Source organism: Dendrobates tinctorius, unplaced genomic scaffold, assembly GCF_039654945.1.
Source record: "Dendrobates tinctorius isolate UK_male_01 unplaced genomic scaffold, ASM3965494v1 ptg000008l, whole genome shotgun sequence".
Lineage (NCBI taxonomy): Eukaryota > Metazoa > Chordata > Amphibia > Anura > Dendrobatidae > Dendrobates > Dendrobates tinctorius.
Window position 1 is genome coordinate 58,704,816 of NW_027361676.1, and position 16,019 is coordinate 58,720,834.

The window sequence follows — 16,019 nt, forward strand, 5'->3', positions numbered from 1 at the left end:
TCAGTGTACAGATAACACAGTGATCAGTGGTGACATTGTACAAAGGCACTCTGTATATAGTGTATAGTGTCAGTGTACAGGTAACACACTGACTCACCAGTGATGTCTCTAGGTGAAGTCCTTCATCTTTGTTTTTCATCTTTCATCCAGCACACACAGCCATCACGTCTTCCAGCCAGGGCTCGTCTCTGCAGGAAATAACAGAATTATCTAGAGCTCCGCTTACAGAACACATTCCTTATTTTTTTCCCAACTTCTACACTACACCAGATGAAGAAAAAAAGGCGACATAGTGTCTGTCTCCACAGTAACAGAACCGCCCCCATTTAAAACAGTATCCTCAAAAAAATAAAATAAATACATCACTGCAGTAATAATATCCCTTAATTAGCCCCTATGGTAATAATATCCCCCATCCTGACCCCTGTGTGTCTCATTCCTGACTTCAGCCATATTTTCTCTCATCCTGCCCTCATGAGTATCCATTCTGCCCCCATATGATCTCCCGATCCTGCCCCGTCTACATCGTATCCATTCTGCCCCATGATCCTGCACCATGTGTCTCCCATCCTGCCCCCTGTGTCTCACATTCTGCCCCGTCCTGTGTCTCACTTTCACATTCTGCCCCCTCCTGTGTCTTACTGTCACATTCTGCCCCCTCCTGTGTCTCACTGTCACATTCTGCCCCTCCTGTGTCTCACTGTCACATTCTGCCCTCTCCTGTGTCCTACTTTCACATTCTGCCCCTTCCTGTGTCTTACTGTCACATTCTGCCCCCGTGCCTCACATTCTGCCCCATCCTGCGTTACACTGTCACATTCTGCCCCCCTCCTGTGTCTCACTGTCACATTCTGCCCCCTCCTGTGTCTTACTGTCACATTCTGCCCCATGGCCATTCTGCCCCAATGTCTCACATTCTGCCCCCTCCTGTGTCATTACTGTCACATTCTGCCCCCTCCTGTGTCTCACTGTTGCATTCTGCCCCCTCCTGTGTCTTACTGTCACATTCTGCCCCCTACTGTGCCTCACTGTCACATTCTGCCCCCTCCTGTGTCTTACTGTCACATTCTGCACCATGTCCATTCTGCCCCCATGTCTCACATTTTGCCCCCTCCTGTGTCATTACTGTCACATTCTGCCCCCTCCTGTGTCTCACTGTCACATTCTGCCCCATGTCTCACATTCTGCCCCCTCCTGTGTCTCACTGTCACATTCTGCCCCCTGCTGTGTCTTACTGTCACATTCTGCCCCCATGTCTCGCATTCTGCCCCCTCCTGTGTCTCACTGTCACATTCTGCCCCCTGCTGTGTCTTACTGTCACATTCTGCCCCCATGTCTCACTTTCTGCCCCCTCCTGTGTCTCACTGTCACATTCTGCCCCATCCTGTCTTACTGGCACATTCTGCCCCCATGTCTGCATTCTGCCCCATCATATCTGCATTCTGCCCCCATGTCTTGCATTCTGCCCCATGTCTTGCATTCTGTCCCATCATGTCTGCATTCTGCCCCATGTCTTGCATTCTGCCCCCATCATGTCTGCATTCTGCCCCATCATGTCTTGCAATCTGCCCCCATCATGTCTTGCAATCTGCCCCATCATGTCTTGCATTCTTGCCACATCATGTCTTGCAATCTGCCCCCATCATGTCTTGCAATCTGCCCCCATCATGTCTTGCAATCTGCCCCCATCATGTCCAGCATTCTGCCCCCATCATGTCCAGCAATCTGCCCCATCATGTCTTGCATTCTGCCCCATCATGTACAGCAATCCGCCCCATCATGTCCAGCATTCTGCCCCCATGTCTTGCATTCTGCCCCATCATGTCCAGCATTCTGCCCCATCATGTGTTGCATTCTGCCCCATCATGTCTTGCATTCTGCCCCCATAATGTCTTGCATTCTGCCCCCATCATGTCCAGCATTCTGCCCCCATGTCTTGCATTCTGCCCCATCATGTCCAGCATTCTGCCCCATCATGTGTTGCATTCTGCCCCATCATGTCTTGCATTCTGCCCCCATAATGTCTTGCATTCTGCCCCCATCATGTCTTGCATTCTGCCCCCATCATGTCTTGCATTCTGCCCCATCATATCTGCATTCTGCCCCCATCATGTCTTGCATTCTGCCCCCATCATGTCTTGCATTCTGCCCCATCATGTCTTGCATTCTGCCCCATCATGTCTTGCATTCTGCCCCCATAATGTCTTGCATTCTGCCCCCATCATGTCTTGCATTCTGCCCCCCATCATGTCTTGCATTCTGCCCCCATCATGTCTTGCATTCTGCCCCCATCATGTCTTGCATTCTGCCCCCATCATGTCTTGCATTCTGCCCCATCATGTCTTGCATTCTTCCCCCGTCATGTCTTGCATTCTGCCCCATCATGTCTTGCATTCTGCCCCATCATATCTGCATTCTGCCCCATCATGTCTTGATTTCTGCCCCGATCATGTCTTGCATTCTGCCCCCATCATGTCTTGCATTCTGCCCCATCATGTCTTTCATTCTGTCCCCATCATATCTGCATTCTGCCCCCATCATGTCTGCATTCTGCCCCCATCATGTCTTGCATTCTGCCCCCGTCATGTCTTGCATTCTGCCCCATCATGTCTTGTATTCTGCCCCCATCATGTCTTGTATTCTGCCCCCATCATGTCTTGCATTCTGCCCCATCATATCTGCATTCTGCCCCATCATGTCTGCATTCTGCCCCATCATGTCTTGCATTCTGCCTCATCATGTCTTGCATTCTGCCCCATCATGTCTTGCATTCTGCCCCATCATGTCTTGCATTCTGCCCCATCATATCTGCATTCTGCCCCATCATGTCTTGCATTCTGCCCCGATCATGTCTTGCATTCTGCCCCCATCATGTCTTGTATTCTGCCCCATCATGTCTTTCATTCTGTCCCCATCATATCTGCATTCTGCCCCCATCATGTCTGCATTCTGCCTCCATCATGTCTTGCATTCTGCCCCCGTCATGTCTTGCATTCTGCCCCATCATGTCTTTCATTCTGTCCCCATCATATCTGCATTCTGCCCCCATCATGTCTGCATTCTGCCCCCATCATGTCTTGCATTCTGCCCCATCATGTCTTGCATTCTGCCCCATCATGTCTTGCATTCTGCCCCCATCATATCTGCATTCTGCCTCATCATGTCTTGCATTCTGCCCCCATCATGTCTTGCATTCTGCCCCCATCATGTCTTGCATTCTGCCCCCATCATGTCTTGCATTCTGCCCCATCATGTCTTGCATTCTTCCCCCATCATGTCTTGCATTCTGCCCCATCATGTCTTGCATTCTGCCCCCATCATATCTGCATTCTGCCCCCATCATGTCTTGCATTCTGCCCCGATCATGTCTTGCATTCTGCCCCCATCATGTCTTGCATTCTGCCCCATCATGTCTTTCATTCTGTCCCCATCATATCTGCATTCTGCCCCATCATGTCTGCATTCTGCCCCATCATGTCTTGCATTCTGCCCCGTCATGTCTTGCATTCTGCCCCATCATGTCTTGCATTCTGCCCCATGTCTTGCATTCTGCCCCCATCATGTCTTGCATTCTGCCCCATCATGTCTTGCATTCTGCCCCATCATGTCTTGCATTCTGCCCCATGTCTTGCATTCTGCCTCCATCATATCTGCATTCTGCCCCATCATGTCTGCATTCTTCCCCAATGTCTTGCATTCTGCCCCATGTCTTGCATTCTGCCCCCATCATATCTGCATTCTGCCCCATCATGTCTGCATTCTGCCCCCATGTCTTGCATTCTGCCCCATCATGTCTTGCATTCTGCCCCCATCATATCTGCATTCTGCCCCATCATGTCTGCATTCTGCCCCATCATGTCTTGCATTCTGCCCCCATCATGTCTTGCATTCTGCCCCCATCATGTCTTGCATTCTGCCCCCATCATGTCTTGCATTCTGCCCCATGATGTCTTGCATTCTGCCCCATCGTGTCTTGCATTCTGCCCCCATCATGTCTTGCATTCTGCCCCCATCATATCTGCATTCTGCCCCATCATGTCTGCATTCTGCCCCCATCATGTCTTGCATTCTGCCCCATCATGTCTTTCATTCTGCCCCCATCATATCTGCATTCTGCACCATCATGTCTGCATTCTGCCCCCATCCTGTCTTGCATTCTGCCCCATCATGTCTGCATTCTGCCCCCATCATGTCTTGCATTCTGCCCCATCATATCTGCATTCTGCCCCATCATGTCTGCATTCTGCCCCATCATGTCTGCATTCTGCCCCCATTTCTTGTAATCTGCCCCATCATGTCTTGCATTCTGCCCCATGTCTTGCATTCTGCCCCCATCATATCTGCATTCTGCCCCCATCATGTCTTGCCTTCTGCCCCATCATGTCTTGCATTCTGCCTCCATCATGTCTTGCATTCTGCCCCATCATGTCTTGCATTCTGCCCCATCATGTCTTGCATTCTGCCCCCATCATGTCTTGCATTCTGCCCCATCATGTCTTGTATTCTGCCCCCATCATGTCTTGTATTCTGCCCCATCATGTCTTGCATTCTGCCCCATCATATCTGCATTCTGCCCCATCATGTCTTGCATTCTGCCTCATCATGTCTTGCATTCTGCCCCATCATGTCTTGCATTCTGCCCCATCATGTCTTTCATTCTGCCCCCATCATATCTGCATTCTGCCCCCATCATGTCTGCATTCTGCCCCATGTCTTGCATTCTGCCCCATCATGTCTGCATTCTGCCCCCATGTCTTGCATTCTGTCCCCATCATGTCTGCATTCTGCCCCATGTCTTGCATTCTGCCCCATCATATCTGCATTCTGCCCCATCATGTCTGCATTCTGCCCCCATGTCTTGCATTCTGCCCCCATTTCTCCATATTTGCCCCTGTGTGTCTCCAGTCCTGCCCCCGAGTCTCCATTCTGCCAGGGAAACATATTGCCCCTTTCAATCTAATATATAAAGCTCAAAGTGTGTATGTATGTGTGTATGTATGTATGTGTGTGTGTGTATGTGTGTATGTTCGGGATAGGCATCCGCACCGTCGCAGCTACAGCCACAAAATTTGGCACAGTCACACGTCTGGACCCCGAGAGCGTCCTAAGCTATGTTGTGAGGCGAAATTTTAACCCCGTGCATTCCAATTCACCAAACAATTTTGCCCCTATCTACATACTGGGGGAAAAAGTGTGTGTGCGCGTCAAGCCCCGCCCCTCATTGTGATGTCACAATGCCCCTATTTGCATACTGGGGAAGCAGTGTGTGCATATCAAGCCCCGCCCCTCATTATGATGTCACAATGGTTGCCATGGCGACGCTGATGTCATCAAAGGTTGCAAGCCCCGCCGCCGCTCATTATGATGTCATAATGGTTGACTATGGAATGGAGGATGTGTGATGAGTATATGGGCACCGGACTATGGGATGGAGGATATGTATGATGGGTATATGGGCACGGGACTATGGGTTGGAGGATATGTATATGGGCACGGGACTATGGAATGGAGGATATGTATGATGGGTATATGGGAACGGGACTATGGGATGGAGGATGTGTGATCGGTATATGGGCACTGGACTATGGGATGGAGGATATGTATGATGGGTATATGGGCACGGGACTATGGGATGGCGGATATGTATTTGGGCACGGGACTATGGGATGGAGGATTTGTGATGGGTATATGGGCACTGGACTATAGGATGGAGGATATGTATGATGGGTATATGGGCACGGGACTATGAGATGGCGGATATGTATGATGGGTATATGGGCACGGGACTATGGGATGGAGGATATGTATGATGGGTATATGGGCATGGGACTATGAGATGAAGGATGTGTGATGGGTATATGGGCATGGGACTATGGGATGGAGGATATGTATGATGGGTATATGGGCACTCGACTATGGGATGGAGGATATGTATGATGGGCATATGGGCACGGGCCTATGGGATCATGGATATGTATGATGGGTATATGGGCACGGGACTATGAGATGAAGGATGTGTGATGGGTATATGGGCACTCGACTATGGGATGGCGAATATGTATGATGGGTATATGGGCATGGGACTATGGGATGGAGAATATGTATGATGGGTATATGGGCATGGGACTATGGGATGGAGATTATGTATGATGGGTATATGGGCATGGGACTATGGGATGGAGGATGTGTGATGGGTATATGGGCACTGGACTATGGGATGGAGGATATGTATGATGGGTATATGGGCACGGGCCTATGGGATCGTGGATATGTATGATGGGTATATGAGCACGGGACTATGGGATGGAGGATAATTATAATTTTCTATAACTAACCACAGTTAGTTACTATGCCCGGGCAGCGCCGGGCTCTTCAGCTAGTAATAACATAAAATAAAAGCTTTTTTCTTACCTGGCCTCGCTCCTGCGTTGAAGTTGGAGCTGCAGCTGTGTGAGGCTGAGCTGAAAGGACCTGTGGTGACGTCATCGTCATGTGATCAGGGGGTGGGCTGATCAATGGTGAAGGACTGTGGTAATGATGACGTCACTACAGGTCCTTCAGCTCTTCTGTAGCTTTGGATGTCGGCCGCTGTGGTGGCTCTGCTGATGTGTGCGCTGCAGGCCCGGCTGCAGAGCACACTTGGGGCCCAACTGGCGACCGCAGCGCACACTTGGGGCCCGCCTGGCGCCCCATGACATGCAGCACTTGGGGCCCGATGACTGTAAGCACAGGAGCGGGGCCCATGATCTGCGGGACCCCCTTCTGTACTGCTGTTTATCGGGCCCCAAACAGCAGTAAGGGCTGTCATGCCCTGATGGCGGCGCTGCTAAGCATCTTTCATTTCACCAGAGCTGTTTAAAAGAAGCTGAGCTGTGATTGGTTGCTATGAACAACAGTTTTCCCACTCCACGACAACACCTCAGCAGACAGTGACCAGGTGGGAGAAATCTAGCATCCCCGGGAACATACAGTAAGCTCCCAGCCATTGTCTGCCCCCCAGAAAGAAGCAGAGAGCACATGACAGAAATGAATCACCCTCTTCCGTGCCATATACCCATCACACATCCTCCTTCCCATAGTTACATCTTCCCTCTTAAAGGGATCTCCGGTATGGAAGTTAGGGCAAATTCCTCAGCGCTCTGATTTTGACCCCAGACTTCTATTTAAGGGATCATTAGTATGGAAGTCAGGGCAAATCCATCCAGCGCTTTGGTACTGACCCCAGACCTCTCTTAAAGGGATCTCCAGTATGGAAGTTAGGGTAAATCCCTCAGTGCTCTGATTCTCACCCCAGGCTTCTATTAAAGGGATCATTGGCATGGAAGTCAGGGCAAATCCACTCAGCACTCTGGTTCTGATACCAGGCCTCTCTTAAAGGGATCCCCGGTATGGAAGTTAGGACTGGTCCATTCAGCACTCTGGTTCTGATCCCAGGCTGACAGGATGATGTGGGATATTAGGGGTAATAGTCCGGTGACTCTGGCTGATGGGATGATGTGGGATATTAGTGGTAGTAGTCTGGTGGCTCTGACGGGATGATGTGGGATATTAGTCGTAGTAGTCTGGTGACCTCTGGCTGACGGGATGATGTGGGATATTAGGGGTAGTAGTCGGGTGGCTCTGGCTGATGGGATGATGTGGGATATTGGGGGCAGTAGTCTGGTGGATCTGGCTGATGGGAAGATGTGGGATATTATAGTGAATGTGGCTATGCGGAGTGGGCAGGGCTCTACACTCAACTTTATATATATATATATATATATAATATATAAAGCTCAAGTGTGTGTATGTATGTATGTGTGTATGTATGTGTGTATGTCCGGGATTGGCATCCACACCGTCGCAGCTACAGCCATAAAATTTGGCACAGTCACACGTCTGGACCCCGAGAGTGTCCTAGGCTATGTTGTGAGGTGAAATTTTAACCCTGCGCGTTCCAATTCACCAAACAATTTTGCCCCTATCTACTTAATGGGGAAAAAGTGTGTGTGTATCAAGCCCCGCCCCTCATTATGATGTCATAATGGTTGCCATGGCGACGCTGATGTCATCATAAGTTGCAAGCCCATCGCTCATTATGATGTCATAATGGTTGACTATGGGATGGAGGGTGTGTGATGGGTATATGGGCACTGGACTATGGGATGGAGGATATGTATGACGGGTATATGGGCACGAAACTATGGGATGGAGGATGTGTGATGGGTATATGGGCACTGGACTATGGGATGAGGATATGTATGACGGGTATATGGGCACGGGACTATGGGATGGCGGATATGTATGATGGGTATATGGGCACGGGACTATGGGATGGAGGATATGTATGATGGGTATATGGGCATGGGACTATGAGATGAAGGATGTGTGATGGGTATATGGGCACTCGACTATGGGATGGCGAATATGTATGATGGGTATATGGGCAAAGAACTATGGGATGGAGGATGTGTGATGGGCATATGGGCATGGGACTATGGGATGGAGGATGTGTGATAGCCTATCACACATCCTCCATCCCATAGTCGAGTGCCCATATACCTATCACTGATAGGTATATGGGCACTCGACTATGGGATGGAGGATATGTGTGATGGGTATATGGGCACGGGCCTATGGGATCGTGGATATGTATGATGGGTATATGGGCACAGGACTATGGGATGGAGGATAATTATAATTTGCTATAACTAACCACAGTTAGTTACTATGCCCGGGCAGCACCGGGCTCTTCAACTAGTATATATATATATACATATATATAATCATTATAATTTGTTATAACTAACCATAGTTAGTTACTATGCCCGGGCGACGCCTGGCTCTTCAACTAGTGTGTGTATATATATATATATATATATATATATATATATATATATACATGTCATTGAGACATATATATATACTGCTCAAACAAATAAAGGGAACATAAATAGCCTGATGCAAATGGAAGTGTTCCCTTTATTTTTTTGAGCAGTATATATATATATTTATAGTTCATAGAGTTCTACATAGCATAATAGCCGCTAAATCAATTGCCAGCTTCTGTAAAATCATTACAGAACCCGACATGATATGAAACATGGTTTACATATAGTAAACTATGTTCTATCAAAATGATTTATATATGTCAGTGTTTAATAAATTTATTGGATTGTGTTAGGAAAAATTTGGAACTCTAGGGGTTAAATTTAAGGCTATAATCACGGAAAAAAATTGCGTGGGCTCCCGCGGTATTTTCTCCGCCAGAGAGGGAAAGCCAGTGACTGAGGGCAGATATTAATAGCCTTTGAAGGGATCATGGTTATTCCCCCCCCCGGCTACAAACATCTGCCCCCAGCCACCCTAGAAAAGGAGAAAAGGTGCATCTATATGATGCGCTTTTTCTGGCACTTAGCCTCTCTATTCACATTGCTTTTAGCGGTGACTTATGGGTTAATAAGGGGTTAATGTCACCTTGGTATTGAAAGGTGACATTAAGTCAGGTTAATAATGGAGAGGTGTCAATAAGACACCTCTCCATTATTAATCCTATAGTAGTAAAGGGTTAAAAAGACACACACACATTGATTTAAAATTCTTTTAATGAAATAATTACACAAACCAAATTTGACCAAATTTATTACGCTGCCAATCCAACAGAATCTCTTGTTCTCCTGTAGCCAAAAATAAATAAAAAACCAACAATATCCATACCTCTACCCAGTTCAGCAAGGTCCCCGTTGCAATCCATCACAAGGGGTTAACTAGTTTACAACTGGGACCAGTGCTAATGCTACCGGCCTGGCTGTAAACCACTGCCGAATGAATGAAATCATGTCTGCGCAGCCTCTCTGGTTGACCGGAGATGAACTGTTTAGTGTGGGAAAGTTTCTGAACTTTTTCCTATGCCCATGAGTTCACCTCAGGTCAGCCGGGGACTCTGTGCAGCCTCAGTGACGTCAGTGGTAGTCAGTGAGGCTGTGCAGAGTTCAGAAACTTTCCCACGCTAATCAATTCATCCCTGGTCAGCCGGGGCACCTGTGTAGACATGATTTCATTAATTCTGCAGTGGTTTACAGCCAGGCCGGTAGCATGAAACATTTGTGCGATTCTGGTCCGTGAAAAACAGACCATTATTTTTATACATTGTGTGTGACTCCAGACTCCAGACTCCAGCCTCATGCTGTATCTCACATGACCTCAGTGCATCATGGTAACCATCGAGATCTGTGATTCTCATTGCGGGGTTCCGTTGGTTACTAAGGGGGTCTTGTGACGCCTTTGTAATAACTTATATACTGCTGTCACAATTGTGAGCATCATAGTGAGTGGTTCTGTTAACGGTGACTGTAGCTGCCTCACAACTCAAAGCCCCATGACACCTGAGAGGAAACAAGTTCATTTTAGTAGCCATACTTTCAATAAGGAGACTAATCAGCATTGTAACAATATTTACCTGCAGACTAAACCTGTAACTGCGAATATCGTTTTCCAAGATGACACGTTCCATTTAAACTAGCTACCAAATAGTTGCCGTTCTTCAACTGAAAGTGTCTATCCTTTACAAGACCAGAAAAGGTAGAAAAAATAAACAAAAAATAATACTTAGTGCTATGTCTCCTGCCGTTTTGTTAGGATTAACATCTGGAGGGTCTCTCATTGGGGCTGTAGCCAATCAGCATGTGCTGATTTGATCACAGCTTTAGAAACAGTGGGCTGACAGGTCACTGAGTCTGGAGAAGTTGTTTTGGTACAGAAGGTGAGAATCAACTTTGTCAATATTTTTCAATTTCCCTAGGCCCATTAACCCCTTCACAATGGAGCCAATTTCCATTTTTTTTGCATTTTCCTCCCCAGAATCATAACATAACATATGAGGGCTTGTTTTTTTGCGGGATGAGTCGTGCTTTTGAAAGACACCATTCATTTTACCACACAGTGTACTAGAAAACAAAAAAAGCTTTCAAGTGGGGAGAAACTGTGAAGAAGAAAAACGCAATTCTGACATTGTTTTTTAGGAATTGTTTTTACTATACATTTTGCAATGTGATTCTGCTTATACGGTTATGGTGATAATAAACGTCCATTTTTTTTAAATTTAAGTTGTGAAACAAAATCAGAAGTTTTCTTAAAAAAAATTGTTGGAGATTGTGTTGCCTTTTCCCTACAGTCATAGCATTTTTATTCTTGTTGATGGAGCTGTGTGAGGGCTTAATTTTTGTGGGACAAGACAACATTTTTATTAATAGCATTTTGGATAGCTGTAACATTTTAATCTCTTGTTACAGCATTTTTTATAGAATTGCAGCTACCATAATGCCAGGTTTTCCAATCAGGTTAATTATTTTTGTATTTTTTGTATAGATTGGACCCTAACAGGTTCATTAACATTGGACAAAGTTATCTGAGCACACAAATCTCTAAGGTTGCCCAAACATTTGCATTGGCCCATGTTCCTTTTTTACATAGTAACATACACTCACTGGCCACTTTATTAGGTACACCATGCTAGTAAGGGGTTGGACCCCCTTTTGCCTTCAGAACTGCCTCAATTCTTCGTGGCAGAGATTCAACAAGGTGCTGGAAGCATTCCTCAGAGATTTTGGACCATATTGACATGATGGCATCACACAGTTGGCGCAGATTTGTCGGCTGCACATCCCTGATGCGAATCTCCCGTTCCACCACATCCCAAAGATGCTCTATTGGATTGAGATCTGGTGACTGAGGAGGCCATTTGAGTACAGTAAACTCATTGTCATGTTCAAGAAACCAATCTGAGATGATTCGAGCTTTATGACATGGCGCATTATCCTGCTGAAAGTAGCCATCAGATGTTGGGTACATTGTGGTCATAAAGGGATGGACATGGTCAGCAACAATACTCAGGTAGGCTGTGGCGTTGCAACGATGCTCAATTGGTACCAAGGGGCCCAAAGAGTGCCCAGAAAAAATTCCCCACACCATGACACCACCACCACCAGCCTGAACCGTTGATACAAGGCAGGATGGATCCATGCTTTCATGTTGTTTACGCCAAATTCTGACCCTACCATCCGAATGTCGCAGCAGAAATCGAGACTCATCAGACCAGGCAACGTTTTTCCAATCTTCTACTGTCCAATTTCGATGAGCTTGTGCAAATTGTAGCCTCAGTTTCCTGTTCTTAGCTGAGAGGAGTGGTACCCAGTGTGGTCTTCTGCTGCTGTAGCCCATCTGCCTCAAAGTTCGACGCACTGTGCGTTCAGAGATGCTCTTCTGCCTACCTTGGTTGTAACGGGTGGCAATTTGAGTCACTGTTGCCTTTCTATCAGCTCGAACCAGTCTGCCCATTCTCCTCTGACCTCTGGCATCAATATGGCATTTCCGGCCACAGAACTGCCGCTCACTGGATTTTTTTTCTTTTTCGGACCATTCTCTGTAAACCCTAGAGATGGTTGTGCGTGAAAATCCCAGTAGATCAGCAGTTTCTGAAATTCTCAGACCAGCCCTTCTGGCACCAACAATCATGCCACGTTCAAAGGCACTCAAATCACCTTACTTCCCCATACTGATGCTCGGTTTGAACTGCAGGAGATTGTCTTGACCATGTCTACATGCCTAAATGCACTGAGTTGCCGCCATGTGATTGGCTGATTAGAAATTAAGTCTTAACACACAGTTGGACAGGTGTACCTAATAAAGTGGCCAGTGAGTGTAGTTATTAAGGTTCAAGGAAGACTTTAAGTCCAACTAGTTCAACCCATATCCTATCCTAACATGCCCTAACATGTTAATCCAGAGGAAGGCAAAAAAAAACCCATGTGGCAAACAGTAAGCTTCATATTTGGGGAAAATAATTCCTTCCTGACTACACATACGGCAATCAGACTAGTTCTCTGGATCAACGCCCTATCAAGGAAACTAGTGTATATACCCTGTAATATTATACTTTTTAGTAGGGAATCACTCATTACAACATCATATGGCAGAGAGTTCCATACTCTCACTGCTCTTACAGTAAAGAATCTGCGTCTGTGATTATGCTTAAACCTTCTTTCCTCCAGACGTAGAGGATGCCCCCTTGTCCCCGTCACAGGTCTAAGAGTAAAAAGATCATTAGAAAGGTCTTTGTACTGCCGCCTCATATATTGACACATTGTAATAAGATCCCCCCCAAACTTTCGTTTTTCCAAACTAAATAACCCCAAGTATAATAACCTGTCTTGGTATTGCAGACCCCCTAGTTCCCTAATAAACTTGGTCGCTCTTCTCTGGACCCGCTCCAGTTCAGCTATGTCTTTCTTATACACCGGAGACCAGAACTGTACGCTGTATTCTAAGTGTAGTTGCACTATTGACTTATATAGAGGTAAAATTATGTTCCCCTCATGAGCATCTGTGCCTCTTTTAATGCATCCCATTATTTTATTTGCCTTTGCAGCAGCTGCCTGACACTGGCCACTAAATGTGTTTGTCGTCCACCCATACACCCAGGTCTTTTTCAGTGACAGTTTTGCCCAGTGTTTTACAATTAAGCACATAATTATACATCTTGTTGTTCTACCCAAGTGCATGACCTTACATTTATCCCCATTAAAGCTCATTTGCCATTTATCAGCCCAAGCTTCTAGTTTACATAAATCCTCCTGTAATATAAAATTGTCCTCCTCTGTATTGATTACCCTGCAGAGTTTAGTGTCATCTGCAAATATTGAAATTTTACTCTCTATGCCCCCTACAAGGTCATTAACAAATATGTTAAAAAGAAGCGGGCCCAATACTGACCCATGTGACCCACTGTTAACCTTGACCCAGTCCGAGTGTGCTCCATTAATAACCACCCTTTGTGGGTGTCATCTTATACGCTGAGTGCAGACCAATCTGCATATGGTGGGGGAGTGGTCCCGATGACGAAGAGAGGGGCCATCTCACTGGGAAGGTGTAAGTGAAGCTATCATTCCCTTTTTACCACATTGGTGGCAGCGGTGCTATCTGCGGGTCTCTATGCTGGAGGCGGCAGCGTCTCCTCCTTGTGCAGCGTGGGGGCTTTGTGCTGGGGGCGGCTGCGACAGCTCTTTGTCCAGTATCGGGGCTCCGCCGACATTTCCCCAAAGCACGGAGACCCCGGCAGCTCCATTGCTGCAATGCGGTGGCCTGCGGGTAAATGGCCGCTGGAGCCCATGCATGCTCAGATTCAGATTTCCCGGAGGCCACCGCATCGCAGCAGTGGAGCTGCCGGGGCCTCCGGGCTTTGGGGAATTGCAGGCGGAGCCCCAACGTTGGACAAAGAGCTGACGCAGCCGCCTCCAACACAGAGCCCCCACACTGCACAAAGAGGAGCCGACGACAGCCCGCAGCACAGATCCTCCACACTGCTGAAGGAGGAGCCGCTGCCCCCCAGCACAGAGACCCGCAGATAGCACCGCTGCCACCAATGAGGTAAAAGGGGATGATAACTACACTTAGACCTTCCCTGTGAGACGCCCCCTCCCTTCGTCATCAGGACCACTCCCCCACCATATGCAGATTGCTCCACACCCTGTGTATAAGATGACACCCGGCATATAAGAAGACCCGTGACTTTTAAGAAGATTTTATATTTTAAATAGAAAAGTTGGGGGGTCGTCTTATACCCCGGAACATATGGTACCGCTTCATAAAAGTTTATCAGATTAGTCTGACAGGAATGGTCGCTCGTAAACCCATGTTGATATTGGGTAATGAGGTTATTCTTCTTCAGATACTCCAGTATAGTATCTCTTAGAAAACCCCCAGGATTTTACCCACAGTAGAGGCCTATAATTTCCAAGTACAGTTTTTGTCCCCTTTTTGAATATTGGCACCACATTTGCTATACTCCAGTCCTGTGGTACAGACCCTGTTATTATGGAATCTTTAAAGATTAAATATAGTGGTCTATCAATGACTGTACTTAATTCCTGTAGTACTCGGGGGTGTATCCCATCCGGGCCTGGGGATTTGTCAATTTAGTGAATTTTAGATGCCTCCATACTTCCTGTTGGGTTAAGCAGGTGACATTTAATGGAGAATTTTTGTTATCACTGATCATGTTATCCGTCATGGGATTTTCTTGTGTAAATACTGCTGAAAAAAAGTCATTTAGCATATTGTCTTTTTCCTCATCCTCATCCACCATTTCACCCAGACTATTTTTAAGGGGACCAACACTATCATTTTTTAGTTTCTTACTATTTATGTAGTTAAGGAATGTTTTGGGATTATTTTTACTTTCTCTGGCAATGAGTCTCTCTGTCTCAAACTTTGCTGTGTTGATTTGCTTTTTACAGAATTTATTTAATCTTCTGTATTGATTTAATGCCTCATCACTACCTACTTGCCTTAATTCTCTAAATGCTTTCTTTTCGTCACTTATTGCACCCCTTACAGCTCTATTTAACCGTAGTGGTTTCCTCCTATTTCTACCATGTTTATGCCTATACGGTATATATTGTGCACAGGTAATATTCAGGATGCTAAAAAGGCTATGTGCAAAAATACGCAGCATGCTCATTCTTTTTGCGGAATCGCTGGAACTCCGCACACATAGGAATGCATTGTTCCGCTTACTTTCCGCATGTGGCTATGCCCACCATGCGCAAAGTAAGCGGAAAATGTGCGGATGGTCCCCAGGGTCTGGAGGAGAGGAGATTCTCCTCCAGGCTCTGGGTACCATATCCCTGTTAAAAAAGAATTAAAATAAAAAATCATGATATTCTCACCTTCCAGCATCCCCCGCAGCGTCCCCAGGCCTCAGCGATGCTCCCGGCAACTCACGTTCCCAGCGATGCCTTGCGACAATGACCATTGATGACGTAGTGGTCTCGCGAGACCGCTGCGTCATCAAATGTCATTGCCGCAAGGCATCGATGGGAACAGGACGTGCCGGGAGAGGCCTGGGGACGCTGCAGGGGATGCAGGAAGGTGAGAATATCATAATTTTTTATTTTTAAATTATTTTTAACATTATATATTTTTACTACTGATGCTGCATAGGCAGCCTCAATAATAAAAAGTTGGTCACACTATGTTTGACA